We start from the raw sequence: 22,372 nt of genomic DNA on the forward strand, positions 1-22,372 counted from the left end.
CACGACGCGTACAGCAAGACTTTTCAAACTAAAGCAATAGACTAGAATATTCTTCATATTTGACAGTTAACAAGCATTACTTTACGCGTAGTAGTTTGTACGGATAGTTATACTCACAAAACCCATCGACTAGTTAAATAATTATATCATGAATATATTTTGTTGCTTACTTATATCATACATAAACAAGTGAAAAGTAAAGTTAAATGTTTAAATAACCAATGGAAGCTAAATATTTGAAGTGTTAACAGCAAGTTACTGCTGAGCAAAGGCTGTTAAGAAGGAATGTTTTAGATATTATTATTACACCACGCTGGATTTAATTCAACTGGATTTACATGTGACGAAATTTCATCCAACACATGAAATCTTCCTACGATCTGTTCCTTCACTCTTGAGCACGAGATGAATTATAAACACATAAGAACTTTGCTTTGCTTGTCCGGATTAGAACTCGGAATTTTCGTTTTCATTTCACCTAGCCAGTAGGTGGTTTTAGATTATTTATTTAAAATGATATTTTAATTCCATTTAAATAAAATGTACTATATGACTGCCTCTTTGGTCTAGTGGCTTGACATAAGGCCAGAGATCCGGAGGTCCCGGGTTCAATTCCCAGGTCGGGCCAATAAAGAGTTATTGTGTTTTTCCGTCAGAAAATTCTCAGTAGCAGGCCGGAGTCTTTAAGTTGGAAGTGTGTACCTCAGAAAGCACGTAAAGCCGTTGGTCATGCGCCTGTACTCTTTTCGGTCGTGTCTGATTGCCGTCCCATCGGATTATGAGAGCTAGGGAAGAGAGAGTGCACCTGTGTTTGCGCACAGACTTGTACATTATAATATCTCCCAAACAGTTGGTTAATCTCTCTTGAGTTTGTTCGCCGTGGCCGAAATCGGTCTGGAGGATATTATTATTTTACAATATATAAAATAAATGATATGATGTAAATCTTCTCTTTATTAATTATTGAGCAGTTTGAAAGCTGCAACTGTGCCGTGATTGTTTACTTGGAACTTAATTTCATAGAATTGATCGTCAAGATGTTACTTCGAAGATCTGATGCATAGCTAGTCTGGAATTACATTATTTACTAAATAATTCGGTTACAAAGCTATTAATGAAGACTTTGTTACAGATTATTTACATTATTTTCGTAAGTAGAAGACATTATTATTTTTATCTAAAATTCTACTATCAGTTAAGGAAAATCCCGAGATTTCAGTAATCGTATTTTAGTAATTAGTAATTTTTTTTCTTAAATAAGTAAGCTGTTAGAATATTACGAATATTTTTTTGTAAATCCTACCTCAGCAAAACAAACCACACAAAACTTGTATAAGTTATATATTATTTATCTATACCTAATTGGACTTTTATATAATATTTTATATAAATAGTAATATTCGCAATTCCTTAACGGGCATTGACTAAAATACTTTAAAAAAAAGTAAAAAAATAGTCCGAAATATCCTCACAATACTTTTCTTAAAAGTCGAGATGAATAATTATAAACACAAATTAAGCATAATATGTAAAATTCATTGGTGCTAGGCTTGAACCTTTAATCTTCTATTACATCACTTACTTAACAACTTGGTCATCTCAGCTAAAGATAACTCCGCTTTTATGTTTAAAGCAATCTTAGAATTTTTACCTCTAAATTAATGAAGTAAGCAATTAAATATCAATGTTTTAAATTTTATTCACTCCTTTTATCGTCCTGAATCGATAAAGTAATAAATATCAATTATTAATCAATTCATCGATTTTGATACTATATATACAATGAAGCTAAATAGGATTTAATTTAGCACAGTAGCATTAACATGGAAAAGACAATATCACTGCACTCTCTTCGTAACGAAGCGACCGAGGCGTACTTGAGAATATTGCATAGAGCTGACACAGGCTTTTAGCTATCCATTAAGAAACAAATGAATACTTTTGTTTTCATATTTAGATAGATAAGAATCAAAATTATATCTAACCAAACATATTTTGAGTGCAATTTTAATCTTATAGTTATTATTTTTAAATTGGTAAATATGTGTTCCAATAGATCTTTTATTTGATACGATTCGCGCCCTATCTTTGTATGTACGTTAGGGATACTGTGCTAATGCCTGGCTTGCTATTCAATAAGAACTTACTTTATATCTCAACTATGAAAAGTTGACCAGCAACTTAAGGTCATACGCTTTTTTGATGCGTGTATCCTTTAAATTTTATAAATTTTGAGCTAGTGTAACTACAGTCACAAGCGATATAATCTGATATAGTACATACAGACAGATACGACAAGTGAGTTTATTTTACGATGTAAGGAATGTTTAATATTTCTTATATCGTCAATATTTATGGGTGAAGGTGACCACTTAGCAGAGGGTGGCCCATGTACGCGTGAATTTTTGTAGAGATACATACATAAAAAATGTCGCATGTATAATGTATCACCTAATGACATTTCACGGTCGTATTCTGGTAAAGTTGACCAGCAACTTAAGGTCATACGCTTTTTTGATGCGTGTATCCTTTAAATTTTATAATTTTTGAGCTTGTGTAACTACAGTCACAAGCGATATAATCTGATATAGTACATACAGACAGATACGACAAGTGAGTTTATTTTACGATGTAAGGAATGTTTAATATTTCTTATATCGTCAATGTCTATGGGTGATGGTGACCACTTAGCATTGGGTGGCCCATGTATGCGTGCATTTTTGTAGAGATACATACATAAAAAATGTCGCATGTATAATGTATCACCTAATGACATTTCACGGTCGTATTCTGGAGTTCTGTTTTTACATAATAGCTCTATTTTACAAAGTATTTTTTTCAGTATATAGACAGCACCACATAATATTATGTTTGTATAAGAATATCATATCTAAGACAATATACCTAAAACTAGTTAAAGACACTTAAACTATATAGTTACATAAAATAAAATTAACAATTTCAAGCAAGGCAAATACAAAAAGTAAAACTATTTTTATAAATATAGCATCTAATTCCAAGCTTGGTGATAGTAAGAATAAAAATGCAAACGTTTAGTAAAATTCTATTCGCATAAAGTCTGGAATGACGACGGGAATTTGCATGGCTGATTGCCGTCCGTTGCTCAATCAAGGATATTTAACAAAATTAACTAATTGAGTGAACGTTCCACCGTACCCAGTTAACTTGCCAGCGGTAAATTGACTCAACAACAGAGGTACGTGTATCGGCGAAATCTAATAAGCTATAATAAGATAATTTTGTGGGGTCGCTCTTTTTAATTAACCGTATTTAGACGTAAATTTATTTCTTAAATTTACGTCTAAATACGAGCTAGAGTCTGATAAGAATATTAATTTTACTAGAATATTCGTGTTGAGATCGTAAATAAGGGTAATATTAAATGTTATAGGGTATAAGAAACTGATCCTGTTGCTGGGCGACCTCTTCTGCTGAGCAAGAGGTCTGGATTAAACTACTCTGTTCCGCTGAATGTTGAGAGACATCTTCCGCGTGACATGTGTTGAAATTTCTTCAGACATATGCAAGTATCCTCAATATTTTTTTAGCCGTTGAGGACAAGATAAAATATTAGAGCAAATAAAAACTCAGTCATATTTGGACTCAGACTTTATCTAGCTTCCTTGCTTAGAAAGCCTAACCTAGCCTTCACTAGAATGACTTTAGATGAAATATTTGAATACTTATAATTTTCTAATCAGTGAAAATGTGTTTGAATCTATAGATTGAATTGCATATACGTACAACACACAATATAACCCTATCCTAATATTTTAATTTAAAATATAATTGTTTTAACACAAAGCGGCTTTCAGATTTATTAACATACGTTTAATTAACCCGTAAATGAAAATAATATCAGATAATCCATATTAATTATCACTTAATAATATCAAAATAACAATAGACTTTAATAATAATAGGAGAAAAGGATTTTGTAACGCTATCGCCTAATTAGAAACGTCGAGTGCTTTTGATGAATAAATTTATATTTTATGGAATACTACTACTCGTCCTGACTCCACGTGGGTAAATTAAGGACTTCACCCCGTTCCATTTTAAAACTATGAGATAAAATATTCGCTAGTCGATCTATTCGCCGTACCGTGCTAATGCATTCTACAACACTTTTTCTCATTTTTTTTAATTGTAAATACCTATTGACAATTAAAAAAAATGATCAATCAATGAACAATCTATGTCTTCTGTAGACATTTTAGAAACAAAAAATTTTCATACATAGTATTTTCAATTTTTTTTTAAATAGGTAGCCAGACAGGCTAATGGGCCACCTGATGGTAAGTAGTCACCACTGCCTATTAAGAATTAACTCTATAAGAAATATTCACCATTCCTTACATCGCCAATACGCTAAAAACCTTGGGATCTAATTATATTCAAATTGTAAATAAATGTTATATTAAGAACCAATTTTATATTGATGTATTGTGCCTGGAATTACACTAGTTCACTCACCGTTCAAACCAGAACTGAATAACACTAAGTGTTGCTATTTGGCGGTAGAATATAAGATGAGTTTGTAGTACATACCACGAGGAACTTGCACCAAGCCCTACCAACAAGTAAAGTATATAAAGTTTTCAACCAGATTCAGAACGAACACAGAAAAAGAAGAGTTTATTTTGTTCAAAAATTAAGTGTGTTTTACATAAATTCATGCGAAACGAAATTGACCTTTTATCATTTATATGAGTTTCTATTTTACTTTAAACAAATAAATGAAACAAAATAAACTATTTCATAAATTCTAAATGAAATTGTAATAGAAAACAATTTTCACATTCAAATAAATTTAATTAACTGCACAGCGAAAGTGTTGTACCGAGGTAATACTGTTCCAATGCGAGATCCTTTGAGACCTGAATAAAACGACGTTTCGCAAATACAAACACCAACCCCTATTGGCTTAACACTGCTTTAAAAAATAAAAACTATTTAATGATAAAAAAATACTTCAGTTACACATTAAAATGAAATACAGCCGATTTTTTATTAAAGGATTTACAGTTTTAGTAAATGTTAAAGAAAGGTTTAATATTCTTAAGTCAGTCTCAGAAGTCTAACATCGGTAAAGACAAAGCACTATTATTTTTTGAATTACAATATTAATGGCTTTTATGTATCGTAAGCACTTATTGTATTGCCACGTATATATTACTATATGTAATATAGTACATACACATTGTTAGTTTCCAATTATCCTAACGCGAAGGTTGGGTGGAAGACATCGCTTGTAAGCGATAAGACAGATTTTTACCCGGTATTTCTTGTAAATGTAATGTAATACGTAATGTATATGCCTGTTTATGTCCTACTGCTGGGCTAACGCCTTCTCTCCAATTTGAGAAGGTGGAGCTTCTTTTACCACGCTGATCCATGTGGCAGAATTTCAGTGAATTTATATAAATTAAGGTTTCCTCACGATGTTTCCCTTCAAAGCCGAGCATGAGATGAATCATAAACACAAGTTGATGAAAATTCATCGATGGTTGCCGGCTTTGAAACCACGGTCAATGTTTAAGATTCACGAATTCTAACCACTTGGCGAGCTATCTTGTCTCATGCATTTCTTGTATCTATATACATTAGTTAAAAAATCTTTTTATTTATGTCATGTATGTATAAAAGTATTGATACATACATAAACATGATTCTGAACTTTCGAATAATTTGGAACTACGCACAATCGGTCACATTTATTTTTAAAATTTATCGTATAACAACGGAACACAAAATGAAACATAAATATAATAAATAAAAAATTCTTAAAAAATAATGTTATATACAATATTTTTTTCATAAGTAAGAAGCACTATAATTCATCAAAAATATTATTAAAAAAATGTACCCTATCTGCCCACACAATACGATAAAGCCCTAATGATAACGAGAGTGGCCGTAACAAGACAATTCACAGATCTTGACCAGCCGTTCTAAGAATTAGAAATATTTTAGAAATGGCTTCTATTGTAATATTCGGTATTCAATTTGTCGTTAATAAAGGCTATATCGAGTATATTTTATACAAATATTATATAAAACAGCTTGTCAGCTAACCTTAACCTTCAGGCCCTGACTTAGAGATCCGTTATACACTTTGACATTTGAGGGCCCCCATTCCGATGTGGTTAGAGTAAAATTATATTATTTTCAGCTTAGTAGGGCCCCTCAGCTGACGGGGCCCCAAGGCCAGTTCAGGCATAAATCCGACTGTTAAACTTATTCTAGTGTATACTAAATACATTTTATCTACGAGTAAAAAAACTAAAATGAAATGAAATATATATTTACTTTAATATGTCTAATGTTTATGAAAAATTGCATTACTTGACTCAAAAATATAATAACTAATTAAATTTGTCTTTCTGGCAGATAATTCTTAATAGACACTTTCTTTTATAAAAGAAAATATGTAAAATTTCGTCAATATGTGGTATCCACTGCCCAAGTATATTATAATTATATTAGTTGTGTCAGTAATTAGGAACTAAGATGTTATGTCCCCAGTTTCTGTTATTATTCTGAGTAAAAGAAATTTATTTATCATATATCTGTTATTAACAAGGTGCTTATCTATTTGGTGATCAACAAGTAATGTATGTTTCTTCGAAATATTGACTATGGATTCACTTGCTTTGGAGAAACATTAAAAAAGGCCCAAATTTGTGTTAGGCAAAGGATTATACACCACGCTGCTTTCCGTAAGTTTTGTTGTTATAAATCTTGATTAAAATTTAATTTCATAATATGCAACTTACAGTTATCGGAATATAAATATTTACATTCGTGTGTCCATGTTTATTATAATTCTATAATATTCATATTGATTTAAATTAAACATAGATATGATGTCACAATTCTATTAGTTTGATAATTCAATTACGCTCTCCAAATAAGCATCTATAATTGAAATAAATTGTAATATGTTTTGACGTATATTTATTTTATTATGACGAAAATTTAATATTGATTACTTGTTATTAAAAATTATGACTCAATATGCTTGTTTACACTTTGACGTTCAAAAACATCTTTCTTCCCCATCGTGTCATAATCGTCTTTGAATGTTTTTTAACGTTGTTATAGTCGTTCTTAATTCAAACGTATTTTTCAAATTTTGAATTAGGTGTCAATATATCAATAAATCTTATCATATGACGTAAAATAATACTAATAATTTAAACTGGAGTAAATTCTCAGATCATTAATTAAACGCAATGTCATGTTCTCGTGCCATTTCTACATCAGTCTCTTTTCTGAACTATCCCTAGTATGTCAGATCATTATTGATAGAGCCTTGATGACAGCCTCTTTTTGTAGCCCCACTTGACCCTTCGCACAAAAAGAGGAATCCCAACTCAACCTTTGTGGATACTAAAGATTTATTTTCGCGATGATCGTTATGCTCGAGATAAATATATTGAATCCATTCTGTAATAATGTTTTTTTTATGATTTACTAGAATTGTTTTGGTTGGCTTATATAAGGAAGCAGATTCTGAAGCTTTGCGAAAGGATCTCGGGTCCACCCATTAAAAAGTTATTAAGTTTTTAGGTAATTCTCGGTGGTAGACCAAAGTAGACCTGACCAGAGTCATTCGTGTGATAGGTACTCTTAGGCTCTAAAAGCAGACTGACGGAAAGGCGTTAGCTGCAAACCAACCTGAACGAAGAGAGGTCAAATCCCTGGTTGTGTCCCATAAGACTCCAGCGCACATACAAGATTGACCACCATGGCTGAAACGCGTAAAATACTTTATTCTTATCTTTTTTAAAAGTAAACTTTATTCTGAAGTAATATTTTTTATACTTTTAAAAATTACAATAAATTAATCCATCAAGTTAAAAGGTCAAATTAATGTACAAATCAAATGTAAAAGTTATTTGGATTTTAATGTGACATTAATTTCTTCTTCATCCATTTTCTATTAATAAATCCTTTACTGAATATTTGAGAAACTAAACTAATTAGTAAGTTAAATTCAAAGAAATGTCAGTTATTAGGCCACAGCCGACTAAGTATTGTTGACACGAGCTTTGAATCCAACCGAAATTTGCCGCGTTATAATTATGAGGCACTAAGCTCTGCAAACCTCTAATGACTTCCATTTCATTTCAACTATGAACAGAAATTTCGGATGTAATTAAATTTCTTGTTTCGAGAAAATTTTACACAAATCTATATAATTATCATATTAGATTTGTAAAGATCGCTTGATTATCGTACATTTAATAAAGAAATTACAATTATGAAAATTCTTTAATGCACCTATAAAAATTCTACTAATATTATATCCTACTGATATTATAAACGCGAATGTTTGTATGGATGTTTGTTACTCTTTCACGCAAAAACTACAAAATGGATTTTAATGAAACTACAATAATATAGCTCATACATCAGAATAGCATATAGGCTATAATTTATACAGCTGTTGATTAAATTTGCCAAAATATAAGAATAAGTGTCGCGTAAGTCAGAAAATTTTCTCCTATTTGCGAATCATTCTGGCGTGCGCTGTAAAAACCGTAAGAGTTATACAAATATAATGTATGGTGGAAATGTATCTCTTACATAGTTCTACAAAAAATTCCGGGACAGCATATACCTATCTTTTATGTGTAAGTCATTATCGCTAAAATAGTGAATCGAAAATACAATAAAATTCGATATTTATTTCCAAAATGCACATTTTGTAATAACAAATTTATTTTAATTTAAAGAATCACGTTGTATATTTATTTGATAAAATTGCTATAAAATAACTGTTCAGTAAAATTGGCTGAAACTTTAGCTACCTATAAATGATAGTCTGTAAAATGATGATGATTCAAAGTTTATAGGAACAAAACAAAGTTAAAAAATGGTTTCAGAGATTTAGAATTTCCAATGTAAGTTGATCTCAGATCTATACGATCTATCTATACGATCAATCATATTAAATGGGTTCAACTTATGCTGGAATTTATCAGTTAACTCGCCCATGCGTATGTTGACTGTAACTTTTTTTGTTGTTTTATTTGCAGTCGTTTTTATAAAATATTAATTTTTATGAAGAATACCGAGATAAGACCAAAAAATAGACATAGGCAGTTTTTAGTACTTTTTATAGTTTTGACATATTATTACAACGAGAGTTGAGTAGGTTGTTTAAAAACATTCATACATACATGCGTATTTATTTTCGGACTGTAAATATCTTTGTAATTTAAAGTTTATAGGTTAGGTTGGCATTTCATTTCGTTGCCACATATATATATTCATGGTTTTGTTAAATTTATACTTAGTCGGTTAGTTTGACAAGTGAAATCAAAATAACATACAAATAAGTGACCGCGTGAAATGGTGGCAAGAATGCTAGCAGCAATTCTGATTCTCTGGGCGAAAAATGAACCACTTAGTCGGTTAGTTGATAATAAGTACTTATTAAAAACACATTTACGTTTCCTGTGAAGGTATCGTTTGTATTCACAATAAATAAAGCACAGTGAAAGACATTCAAGTATGTCGGAATAGATTTAAGGGAATGTTGTTTTTCTCATATATGATTCCAATTGTATGTTGCTAGGCTATCCAGGGTGCGGCAAAAACCGAATAAATACTAAATTCCCACTAAAATAAAACAAAAAATGTTGTATATAATGAAATATTATAAGTCTGCTATTAGTGATTTTTTTAAGTTATACGCAGGTGAAACCGCGGTCACGGTTAGTTTTTTTTTTATATATTATATTTTATTTGAAAATATCTTAAATAATAGTTTAATTATAAATCATTCCTTTTAATTAGGTATGCGAATTAAGTTATTTCAATGTATTTAAAATAACTCCAAAGAGTTACTTGAACGTTCACAACGGATGCGGTTTATCTTGTTCCACTAAACAAATTGCCAAACTACAAGCAAATCGACACTCGAAGTGCCTTTTAAAAGATCGATAGTACTGCGTTCAATAGTTCGCAAATTATCTCAGCCACGTTGCATGGAATCTCAATAAAGGCGCTGACTGACGTGCTGACGTCCCGTTGTGCACTTATTTTACACGACCGTAATGTCCCTACAATCGGTTAGTTCATTGATCTGGCGCATCTGCAATGGTCGCAACTGGTTAATTAGAAAGTAAAATTCAAACGACTTAATATCAATATCAATTAAGTATCTCATTAAAAAACATAATACTAAAATCATAGAGTGAATATCAACGCTTCGAGGTTTTAACTTTTTGCTTGTACACAACAAATTTAAAGATATTATATATAAAAAAATACCTTAATAAATTTTAAATTTAAATAATTATATAATAAAAACAACTATATAAAATACGATCAAAAGCTAAGTAATTAGAAGAACTACTTAATTTGTCTACATTATAGACGACCACTGTACAGGAAACCATTTTATTTGTTCTACTTAGTATTTGATGACATTTTTTTTTCTTGTTAGTGTGTTTCGTATTCGCAAGCATTCCGATCGTAGCAACATTCGATGGAGTTCGATTCATTCAGTAAATGTGTTTTCTATAATCCCATTTTGCTTGCTTAAATAACTGAAACGAAAGACGAAGTACTTACGTATAAAAAAAAATTGTTAATCATTTTCTTTGGTTGATTTGACATACATTGACTTTATGATAATCACGAAAAAAATTAAAATCTTCGTTTTTAATAAAAATGAAATGTTAAATTAACTTGTATTTCAATTAATACCAATAAATTTCATTAAAGCATTATTTAAAGCAATTTTATTGTTCAATAATTTAGTGTGTTGATAAATTGATTATAATTTTAGTTACTGAATTCAATTATTATGTGTCTTTTAAGTGTTTCAATTTCTTATATCCGGTAAGCTAGGTTGGTAATTTGAACGCATACATTATGCATTTAAACGGTTTATCACAATATAATGAAGTTTATAACAGAAACAAATGAAGCAAAATGTAATAACAAATATACAAGCTACACAAATTAATATAGTGACAATACACAGTACAAAACAAAGCATATGACGCAATTCGAAACAAGCGAATAAGTTATATAATTTAAACGCTTCCTAAGTTCGTCAAAGCAAATGTACTGAATAGGAATAATGTAGAATACTCAACGGGCCATACCCTTGGAAATGAGTGCTTATTTCTGTTTTTATATTTCATTATTGGCCCTCTCGACTCATATTGCACTCCATTCGGATTCATAGAGGCCGCCATAAAAGATTGAAACGTGAGAGGGCATTTCAATAGAGTAATTGCAAGTGCACTTTTTTTTAATTCAATTCCTGTCGGCTTTGGTAAAGCCGGAATGCACTTCATTGATATCGCTATAAAGTAATGAGTTTTTTTTTCAATTGTGTGCAACTTATAATATTAGCTCAGTTTTCTTTGCATCGCAATTCAATGGGCGTAATGTTACGTTTCTCTGTGCTTACATTTCAGAATGAAAGTCCATTGGTTTGAGTATAGTAGAAATGCTTTAATAGTGAATATTACATCATATATCTGCTTAGCATGTTTGCCTACATTTCTAATAAACTAATAAATAAATTTTGCATACTCATAATTATGTTTTGTAAGTAAATTATTTTTTTTTAATGTATTTTCTTAGACTTAGTGGACATAGAGAACGTTTAATTTCATTATTCATTATGAAATAATAAATTAAAAAATATATATATTTATCATTTTTTAATTGATTTCGAGCAAAAAAATATGTAAAAGTATTTTAGGGCGATACGGAACATTTAAATCGATCAAAAACTAAACTTTAATTATCAATATAACAGGCTAAATATTTCCATTCCATTACTATCGAATATTGAATCGCATATTACCAAAAACATTCTATTTTGGATATAATCATATTCTAATTTCAAAAAGCAAATATATATTCTTAATTTTGTTCTAAAAATGGTACTAGCATAAAATTGTACCTACGTTATCCAATGAAAAAGATTTCGGTATAAGCTCAAGTAATCCCATTTTTATCTTAACAAGTGTAATGTCTGACTATGAAATCTGAATACCCTTATACAATGTCAGGTTGTAGTTTTTTTTTAAGGGATGGGAAGGAAAATGAGCAATTACACAGCGGCGGTAGCTCGACTCTGACTAATGAAATTTAGAATGTACCTACTGGAAACTGAAATGTCTAGAGATATCTATTGCAATATATACTTACTAAGGACACTTTAATTTGTTAGTAATACATTTAATGTATATAAATTAATTTAAACATAAACCGAAACCAGTTAATTAACAATGAAATTGATATAAATTGTTAGTTGCTTAAATTTATATATAGGATTAGCACTTTTACACACAAAATGAAAATAGTTTAAAATATTAAGCGTTTAGATTACTAATAAATTATTTTATATCTTTCGATAAATTATATCAAATAAACATGACAAAAAATTGAGATGAAACAAAAATGTTAATTTGCAAAATATAATTTTAGAATGACGCTATTCTACGATTTTCCGTAATATAACATCCCCATACTGTCAACTACGTCTAGGATTCAGACACACGGAAAATTATTCTCGAACACAATTAAACTTTATTGCGATTTATTTTAATTTATGTACCCGGTGCCTTAACTTTAACGACAAATATGTATTTATGAATAAGACTAATAATTTTAACCTTGTTAAAATTTTTAATATTTTTTTTAGAAATATGAATATTACAGAATAGGAGAAACATTGATAAGCAGTTAAATTTTTGATGCCTGATTTGACACTCGAAAGAAGAAGATACGGTATTGTTTGACTAATCGGCTTGTAAACAACATTTATAAGTACAACTTGGTCTTGCTCGGTGATAGGGTTTTGTACAAGTCTAACTTATTCTATCGCTAAAAAGCATTTCTTAGTATTGTTATATACCGATTTACAGAGTGAGTTAGTCAATGTAATTACAGAAACAAGGAACATAACATCTTAGTTCCCAAGGTTTGGTGGCGCATTGACGATAAGGTTATATTTCTTACAGCGCCAATGTCTATTGGCGGTGGTGCCCACTTATCAGAGGGCGTATTTGCCAGTTCACCTACCGATTATGAATTAAAAAATCCATAAATCATTAAATAGCATTAAAAGTTCCAAATGTAAATATATCTCTATAGTCAATGTTTATATTTTGAATAAATGCACAAAATAATTTCAAATTGATTATTATTGGTTTGATAAATTTGCTACGGATCGACAAAGTAACAAATTGACATCGTTATTGAATTAAGCAAGCCATAATTACCAATTTCAACTTAACTGTCGTCCTTTCAAAATTAATGAATATCTCAATACTCACACACAAATATTAAATGACGAATCGGCTCAAATGAATTTAGCGACCCCTCACAGTTGTTATGGCGATCAATCATTCGCCTTGCTTGTAACACATACATCGTATAGTTTCGATTAACTTAACAGATTAAAAACATCTCAAACAAAAATCAAGCATACTGACTTTTTAAGTTCACGTTATTATTAAGTATTGTAGACTGTGGCTCACAATCGTCGTTTGAGTACGATATTTAACACAGTTCGAAATTGGAAACAGTCTGCAAAAGACGAAGGGTTATAATTAATTACTTCCTACTTTTGGCGGCACTTCTAGACACGTACTTTGTATTGTTTATTTATGATTATGCCATTTGACTTCACTTATATTTCTAAATAGTTTAATGTCATCAATAATTACTGAATTTAAAGCATAAATATGTTTTCAATATATTATATTTAAGTAGATCTACGAAAGATATAGAAGTACTTACTAAAAATATTTAAGCAATCACTTAACTTTTAAAGCCGAGATGGCCTAGTGGTTAGAACGCGTGAATCTTAACTGACGATCTTGGTTTCAAGCCCGGGCAAGCACCACTGAATTTTCATGTGCTTAATTTGTGATTATAATTCATCTCGTGTTTGACGGTGAAGGAAACCCATATAATACTCTGTTAAAATTTCACTTATGTGGTACTTTAATCGAAATAAATTTTTTTACTAAATTCATCATCATTTTGAATTAACGTTAGAATGGGACCTTTTGAAACTGCGCTACACAGTAGAAAAATTTATATTTACACCAATTCTACAACATATTTTTCTTAAAATTATCACCTTATTGACAAACTGAAACAGAGTTTACGAATCAAGATTAAGTGAGGTTTATAAATATTACATTTTGTATATAACTAAGCCGGGTTAGCGGCGACTATAATTTTCGGTTATAAATATTTTAGCTTACAACGAATTAAGAAATTGCGGGCTTAAGTTAGAGGGAAAACAGGCTCATAATGCGGCGTTACCCAGCAAGAATTTCATTACGATGACAATGTTGGGAACTTCAATTTTCTTGTGAGATAACGAACGTGGCTGAGATTGTTTCAAGCTCCCATCTTGAGGCCACTTTGACCCGCGGCCCGTGAACAACGCTTACATTCTCATTAAAGTCCGTCCAGAAAACGCTAATATTTATGAACGTAATTGAAAATAAAATACACGAAATAACTTATGTGAATTATCTTGTAAAATTGGATGGAATTTTCTGAGGAATAAGAGTCTTTTGTGAGCCTATTTGATATATTAGCTTCTTAAAATTCGGATGTATTTTTGGAAGAAAAAAAGGCGAGATGGCCTAGTGGTTAGAACGAGTGAATCTAAATCGACGATCGTGGTTGCAAACCTGGGCAAGCACCACTGAATGTTCATGTGCTTAATTTGTGTTTATAATTCATCTCGTGCTTGACGGTGATGGAAAACATCGTAAGGAAGGAAACCTGCATATGTTTAATTTATCTGAAATTCTGACACATTCCATCCACGTGGTGGAATAAGCTCCAAACCTTCTCCTCAAAAAAGGAGAGCAGGCTTTATCCCAGCAGTAGGACATTTACAGACTGTTTACTTTTTTTGGAAGTAAGCGAAATGGTTTTTTTTTTCCTCTCATAAAATATTTTCTTATGATACCAACATAAATATCTTATAGAAATAATTTGTTTACATGGTAACATAATTTATTTACTGGTCAAAATAAATTGCGTATATCAATTTTACATAAACTTCATTACTTATAACACCATGCGATGATTATCAAGTAATTAATATACAGGAATTAGTGCTTGTTTTTATAGCTATTTGTTGACGCTTCGTGAGTGAGTTGAAACTTTGTATACTAGCGCCAAAGTTACTGGTATTATGGCATTAGTACCATTAGCGTAAAGCTCAATGCGTAAATATTTGTTTACAAAACAAAGTCAAGAAGCATTTTGCAAGTTATATACATGGTATATTATATCATATTAAAAAAAAAACAGAACTAATTGCATAAAAAAAAATTAAAATAACTATTATATTAAACTTGCAGCTATTAATAAATATATATTAAGAACAAATTAAAGTAAGTAAGCGCTTTATAAGTCTTGCTTACTTTAAATTAACGAAACAAAAATACATGTATGACTTATGGAGCATCATTCTTACTCTAACATATCACCTGGATAAAAATAATATTACTGCTTAAAATCAAATCACAGAGATATCGAATTTCATAACTTTGAATATATTACGCGTTAAACCGTGGTCTACAAATTGACTCAAAAGCGCAATTGTTGAAAATTGAACTGCGCATAGTAATGCGAATTATGTTGGTGCCTATGAATTGTCCAGAAGACCAATATTGGAAAAGCACTCGACTATGCGCTAACGAGATGCGGGTCTAATGAACTTGAAATCCTGCGCTTCCATTTTGTATAATGGACATTAACATGGAACTATGAAATACTTTATGGCTCTCGTTCAGATTATGTAACGCTTGGCAAAATTTAATATCGTCTAATAATTGAATTTAAAATTACTTTATGATCAACATTTATCACTATGTCTTTTGTTCTATTTATACCTTTACTAGCATATATTTAAACTTTGCAAATTATAAATTTTAATATTATATAAAAAACATTAATATATAAGGTAAATAAAATAATACAATAATGAGATGATAAAAACATGGAGTTCGTACTTGCTGATGACTGTATAAGACAGATATAATTTATTTATATATCGTTGACTGTTTATTTCAATCGAGAAAAAGAAAAACTTTCTTAAATTGATTTCTTGTCAGTTTTTCTCGATAAAATTTACACACCGGACCAGTGGTAGTTTTACATTTATTTTGATCCTGCAACATGACGATTTAAAAATGCTTATAAGAGCCTACTTGAAAGAATCTTTTGATTCGCAGAAAATTTTTGTCAAGTGCACGTGCTCTTTATATTCCAATTACGAAATTATTAATTAACGTTATTTTTGTTTGTTTGAAATTTTAATCTTTTTTTGTTATATCTGTGTAAATTTTTTTGTCGATAAAATTATATTTGAATGGTAAATGAAAAACCGTATCAGTTTTTGACAGCTTCATGTTTCATCAATTGTGATGACGCAGAGTTGATGTGCTTTTCGTAACAACATAATCCGTGTATGTATTTGTGGGAACAGTAGGTATTTGTTAATCGGATTAAGTGGATAAATATCCGCCGCCGGCCGTTGACTTGTACGCCAATATTTTATGAGTTTGTTCACCGGTGGACTCTGCTGGACGTGGTACTTTCTATACGCTTTCAACACACCGATTATTTGCTTGATTTAATAGTATTATAGATAGAATATTTACTTTTTATTTTTTTGACTATTTTTCTATTGTTATTTAAACGGAAAAGCTAAATAGTCATCTCCACTCAAAGAACAATTTCACAATTCATGTTGTTTTATTGTCGGCTACCTATTTAAATAAATAAATGATGATCAAGAAAGAGAAGAGTTATTCCGCAATTATTATTAACGAAATTGACCACAAAATTTTGCAAAATCATAGCCCATATAAATTAGCCCCCATTCATTTCCATTCCAAGTGTCATCTCGCTCAAGATTACGTGACGTTTTAATAGGGCACCATTAGCATATGAACGGTCGGGTCATGCTGAAGGATTACGTGTTAATGGTATCTAAGATGTTAATATCTCATGAAGAGTTAAGCCTATGTGTCAGTAATGGATTATTCAAGACGTGGACGAGGTACAAATCGGTCTCGAGGCTCGGCACGTACTAATTGAATTTTGATAGCTATGTAGGTTTAGTTACCGCTCGGCTATTTCAGCGCTCTTGGAAGTCGCCTCAATTATTCCAGTCTGATTATTTTGTATGACGCAAAATAGACGATAGGAAAATTTGAAGGAGAGCGCGTTATCCAAACTCATTGAATTTCACATGTGGGTAATTTTGAATATAAAATAAATTACGATTTATATGATTTGAACGCCAATTAAAAAATTCGATGGTTGTTTTATATTGGATTAAAATTCAAGAGAAAAACTTTATAACATACAAGTTATATCTAAATATATTAGAAAATATATTATTTTTGTATATAGTACAATGAGTGTGCAATAGCAGTCTAATTACTTTAGCAATCCCCTCCAATAATTTAACGAACTGTAATAAATACAAAACTTAAACTATGAAGGTGTACTTTTTACACATATATACCTATATGTTATACAATATTGATTTAATTTAAAAATATTCATTCGTTTATTTAAAAATATTTGTAAATTCAGAACTAAAAATCGCAAAGCGTTCCAAAGGTGTACAGTTTTACCAGAGAATGACTTACTGCTATACATTTGGTGTGTCATATAAGCCAACCCTGTTATCTGATTGAGAAGGAAGGTTAAAGATCAAACGTAAAATTTTAAATCGTTCTTAAAGGTATGAAGCAGTATGTAGAAGGTATATAAGGTAAGGTAGGAACTAAAGAATATGAAAGAGAGAGTGAGAGACTTATCGGTTTTAATATTCGAATAAAATGTAAAAGAAATTGCAAAGGACAAAAATAGAACGAGTACATGCGTTTAGTTTGCGTTCCATTTTATACAAAAGGTTATTGAAATCAATATTATCTCAGTGCTATTCATCATCCTACACGAGTCTATGGGCCATTTCGGCTTTTAGTATTAATTAATCTGCTGACATTTTTATTCGTAGAACCCAAGTTAAGATATGATTCATGGTGAGCCCAAGTTATTGGCAGAATTAACAAAAAATATAATAGAACAAGTTTAACTGACTGATATAAATGTTATGCAACATATTATTATATATTAAATGTTTTTAAATAAGTAATTAACTATTATTCTTTTAATAAGCCATTTTATAACTTAATTAATAAGGATATTGCTATTAAAACCTTACACCCGAAGCTACCTAGGGATTAAAAATGTTCGGGCACTAAAGTCGCCCCTGGAACGATTTCGATGACCCTTCAGTGCGACGAACTTCATCGCTCGTTCACTTTTACGAGGCACGGACTTGAATACTGTCTGCATCGATACAATGGCTCGGACCTTATGTCGTACACATCTAACACCCTTGAAACATTCTGGAGATACTCATACTTATTTAATCTTACACGACAAGGCCTTCAGGAACTCTTAATATAAATTACAATAAAAAAGGTCAAACGACCAAAGGGTCTTCCGTTATTGGCAGTATACGCACCGCAATTTTCATATTTTGCGTATGGAGGGCTTTTTTCGCTCACAATGAAAATGGTTTTCCCATAGTGCTAGTAAACTAGAATAATTTCGGAGGTTATTTACTTTATATTACGGCGATATTGTTTTTCGTAAATAATGAAATGTATTCTTGACTGAAAATTCTGGGCAAGAACAAAATTAAATTCAATATTTCTTTTTATTGTTTTATTAATTCATAATAATATCATGTCTATTGAATATAAATAATCAGTTCGAAATAAAGATCCTATTGATAAGAATAAGCAATAAACTCAGTATGTAACAATTTACAATTATACATTTTTTGATAGACTAATTTCTGCCCGCGGCTTAGCCTGCGTGTAGGGGGGGCAAGTTAGTAGTTAGTAGTAACAGCCTGTTAATGTCCCACTGCTGGGCTAAGGCCTCCTCTCCCTTTTGAGGAGAAGGTTTGGAGCTTATTCTCCAATAAGAAGGGGGGGCAAGACTGCGTGCAAAATTTAATGGCGATCAGTTGAGTAGTTAAGACTTGAAATTGAAACAAACAAACATCCTTTCGACTTTATAATACAAGATAGTGGACCATAGATTTTTATTTCACACAAAATTAAATTTATAAAAGTCAACATTTTTTTTAAACTGAAAACTGAATTTATAAATTATTCTTAAATTTAAATTGTTAAATTATTTTTATTCATATATTCTATAACTAAAATAAAAATAAAACACGCATTACAAATTTATAGAAAAAACAAATTTGTTAATAATTAAAGTCACTAAACAGGAACATAAAAATTTCAATATTACAAATTTTGCAGCAAAACAACTAGTCGCAAATTATAAGTTTGCCTTATGAATAATACTAATTGTATAAATAAGTCTTGTTCTTTTACAGGAAGCACGCTCTAATTGCTTCTGTTGCGCCTTGCCACAAAATGAACATGTAATATAAAATGTTCTCGACGTTTTAAAGGGCTATTTTGAAGCTCTAAATGACTTTTCATTCACTGCCCAGTGGTAAGAGGTTGAATGAGTAAGTCTCACGGAATGGTCCAAGTTTAAAAGCTAATCAAGGTTAGATAATGAATATTAGTAAAATCTTTCCCCAAAATTGATCGTCAATATTAAAAACATGTTGACATAAATCTGTTTTACAAATAGCCCATATAGACTATTAATTCGTGTTATCATTAATTATTAATGTATTCATATTTGAATATGAATACATTAATAATTAATAATGATATATATAATAATGATATATATGTATATATTTGTACGAATTTTTATATTCCCGCGTTCCCTGCACGCTCGTAACGTCTCTTGTAAATTGCGCCAAGCACTTAAATGTTAAGCTATCGAAGTAGCCGCGGTCAGGCCCTCGTGTCAAGAGCGGCATTATGAACCGTCTGCTCTACTCAACCCTTGTTCAAAACCAAATTGAAATTTAAGAAACGCCCTATTTCGAATTAATGTACATTTTCAGTCCTTAAACAATTGTTACTCGTTACATAAAAATCGTTGAGACTTTGAATACATCTAATGATGCACATGAAAGAGAAATCAGAATACGTAAAACGAAATAAATTTTTTGAGCTATCAACTTTACATTTGAAGTGAAGAAACGGTATCCAACGGTTTTAAAAGATTATTAAATAAAGGAAATTAAGTAATGAAACACTATCGTGGACTTTAAATATGCATCAATAGCTTAGCTATAGGGAAGCCCCGGTTTTGTTTCCGGTCACATTTATTTTCTTACAAAGAAAATCTTCAACAGAGGGGAGGGAGAAATTCATCTTGATACCAACATCCTGATGATGATCCTGGTGCGTACGGCATGTGAAACTATCCTGAACGTTTGAGTCGCACATACTATGCGAAGCCCCAACTGCCTCATGCGCTTCCGTTTGTTGACATGGTGAAGGGGCCATAACTAGTAATCTTCTCAGCCAAGGAGTTACCGCCCTCTACTGATACTGCTTAACCTTTTTTTTCTAGAATGAATCTAGACTCTCCTCACCTCCGAAGGGTGTTACTCGTAACATAGGGTCTATTGCACAGTTATCCAGGAAATTCTTGGGCTAATCCGTTGGCCGTTCCACTTTATCAATCATTCGCCATGCCCCATAGATGACACTGACCCACACTGCCTTTCTTCTTATATTAATCTTGGTAATAGCAATCTACTGTTACCATTACCCTCACTGATACGTTACATCTAGGTTGACTTTCACTTTGTGAGAATATTGTCTGTCTATTTACGGAAACAACCGACCTGAATATATTCTAAAGATGGATCATGTTTTAAAACCCGAAGACAGAATGTAAAACCTTTTAATAAATATATAGCTACATAAAAGCCGACTGAATTTTCATGTGCTTAATTCATGGTTATAATTCATCTCATGCTTGACGGTGAAGGAAAACATCGTGAGGAAACCTGCATGTGTTAAATTTCACTGAAATTCAGTCACATATGTATTCCACCAACCCGCATTAGAGCAGCGTGGTGGAATAAGCTCCAAACCTTCTCCCCAAAAGGGAGAGGAGGCCTTAGCCCAGCAGTGGGCTAAGGCCACAGGCTGTTACTGTTATTGTAATAGCTACATAAAATAACAAAGATTATTTTTATTACGTAATTGTAATCTCGTGTATGTCAATGCACGAACTATAGTTTATTTAACCGCTGAAATGTTTAATACGAAGCATTGGTATCTGAATAAATATTTACTTTAACACAATACATACATATAAATGTTAATTGTTCGTACAATTGAAATATATGAATTTATCGTTTTCTTTATTAATCATTGCAATGCCCATCCAGATATATATATTTTAAACTGAATATATTATAAAAAGTTTTTGTCTTTGGATGTTTGTTAGTAAATGAATTAATTAATTATATCATTTGTTTAATCACTAGCTTGTAAAAACATAAGTCAAGAGTCCTTGGATCACTCTGATGAATTTCCATATATTAAAAAAACCTCTACATGGAATAAATCATGAATTATTCTTGCTTTGCTTTCATTAGTTATATTATTATAAGTGTCAATGCAAAACAATGATAATAATATTTTTCAAAATAAAACTCAGTTTAGTAAAAAAAAAAACAAATAAACAATTACGAAGAAATCAGTTAACACTTGTTTCGGCCATGTTATTTCGTAATAGACTACGAAAGATTTACTTATATGTGGTAATGAATAATACTACAAACTTTATATTAAGTATGCCCAGATTAAGTAAAATAATTTTCATTATATTCAGTTGTCCAAACAATCATATTTTTGCAGTAGTTTATGATCAAGGCACTCGCTATTTCTTTGTCGCGGCCTACTAACGTCGAGCTGACGAGCGGTCGTATCAATATGAACGAATCGTCTTTATATTACTTGTTATATTTTTAATTATAACAACTTTATCTTTCCTTATATTTGGTCTAAATTATTATAATATTTTTTTTGTGATGATAATAATATTATGAACCCTGTTAAACGTCCGCATATTTAGATGGAGACTCGGGTGTATTACGAGAAATAAAACATAAATTATTCAACAAAGGCGAGCACACGTTTCATCTTTCACATTGAATAAATATTTGAACAGAAATACTCGTTTAACCTCATTTCGTAAATTAACAGAGTAGATTACCCCCGCAGAATATATTTAAAGAAAATAGTCCTCGTGGAATATAATGTTCATTTCTTTATTTTTGCGTAATTAACATTTCATCTTCGTTAACATAATGGCCCTCATATTCGAATTTCTATTAAATTATATC

At 30.8% G+C, this 22,372-nt stretch overlaps 1 protein-coding gene across 2 annotated transcripts in view; it reads left to right on the forward strand.

Moving 5' to 3' along the window:
* LOC126769354 (proteasome subunit alpha type-3) overlaps positions 1-22,372 on the forward strand; it is a 147,925-nt gene that overhangs the window by 59,240 nt on the left and 66,313 nt on the right. The window contains exon 1 of one of the 2 annotated variants that reach the window (XM_050488055.1): positions 4,670-4,681. The exons of the other annotated variant lie outside the window; for it this stretch is intronic. The gene's annotated coding sequence lies outside the window, so the exon portion shown is untranslated. Of the gene's footprint in view, positions 1-4,669; positions 4,682-22,372 lie in introns of those variants that run through there. 2 annotated transcript variants of the gene reach the window in all.

Source organism: Nymphalis io, chromosome 7, assembly GCF_905147045.1.
Source record: "Nymphalis io chromosome 7, ilAglIoxx1.1, whole genome shotgun sequence".
Taxonomy (NCBI): Eukaryota; Metazoa; Arthropoda; class Insecta; order Lepidoptera; family Nymphalidae; genus Nymphalis; species Nymphalis io.